Here is a 1,239-nt window from a genome sequence, read left to right as displayed (position 1 = left end):
TACATTAGCAGGGAGCTGGTTCAGAAGCAGAGCAGTGGGGACTCAAACTGGTGTTTTAATATGGGATACTGGTGATGCAAGTGATGGACCAACTTGCTAGACCACAATGCCAGTCCCTAAGCTGACCTCTGAGGGAACTAGATAGTCAAATTCATAGTCTCTGAGGGGACCTTTGTCTCCACCAGGCCGGGATTTGGAGTCTGCCTTCCAGTTGTGTTGCTAATTAGCTCCAACTTTAGACAGATCACTTGATGCCTCTTAGCCTCAGTTTCCTTATCTAGAAGATGGGAACAGTTGCTTGCTTCAGCTTCATATATACTAAAATGGAATGATACAGAAAAGATTAGCATGGCCCCTGCACAAGGATGATATGCAAATTCATGAAGCATTCCATAATTTTTAAAAAATGGGAGCAATGATATTAGTTATCCATAGAGTTGTTTGAAGGATTAAAAGGGGTAATTGACAGAAAGCACAGAGAATGAGTATCTCTTAGTAGAGGCTCACAAACATTCAAAAATTATTTGCAGAACTTTTTGTTATGAAGTAACAGAGATGTAATAACAAATAACTTTATGAAGTAAAAAATGCATTAACCATTATGTGTAACTGGTATACAATGATGGTAGCAATATAAAAGGGAAACATTGAGAACAATAGCAAAGGATGCTGAAAGTACAGATTAACATTTCATGTTCTGTAAGGACAGGATGCAAGTGATAATGATGCTGATTGCCACCTATTTACCTATTTCCTCTACAAGTTTCTGTGCCAGACACGTCTAGCCTTTGAATATGAGGCAGTGTTGAGAAACACAGGATCCCCTGCCAGTCTCTAGTGTAAATTTCGTTTCTTCATTTTCCATAGTCATCTAGTTCATTCCAACAACGCTGTGAGGTAGGTATTATAATCACTATTCTATTATATGAAGACATGATGACCCATGGAAGCTAATTACTTTGCCCACATTCACATCGCCTGTTAGGACGGGAGTCAGAATCCAATCCCAGGCCTGTCGGCTTCCTGGATGCTAGCTAAGCCCACATAAGCCCATTCCCAAATGAGCATCCACACTGTGTGCCCTGAGCCCCTGGGAGCAAAGCACACTCATCTGTACATGAGTGCGGGTGAGAACCATTGGACTCCGTGGGCAGAAGCAATTCTGAGTCCACACTTAACTACTGGAGGACTAATTAACAGGGGCACGAGGTGGGGAAACACAGGGAGAAAAGGTGAAGA

The 1,239-nt window shown here is 41.9% G+C and overlaps 1 non-coding gene across 1 annotated transcript; it reads left to right on the top strand.

Annotated features, from left to right (window-relative positions):
• The first annotated feature begins 298 nt into the window (after nucleotides 1-298).
• On the top strand, nucleotides 299-400 carry LOC133768488 (U6 spliceosomal RNA). The gene has a single exon (XR_009866980.1). It is a non-coding gene; the product is annotated as a U6 spliceosomal RNA (small nuclear RNA).
• Nucleotides 401-1,239: the final 839 nt, after the last annotated feature.

This window comes from Lepus europaeus, chromosome 1 (assembly GCF_033115175.1).
Source record: "Lepus europaeus isolate LE1 chromosome 1, mLepTim1.pri, whole genome shotgun sequence".
Classification (NCBI taxonomy): Eukaryota; Metazoa; Chordata; class Mammalia; order Lagomorpha; family Leporidae; genus Lepus; species Lepus europaeus.
Note: the sequence above shows the minus strand (reverse complement) of the source record. Positions and strands in the feature narration are given on the sequence as shown.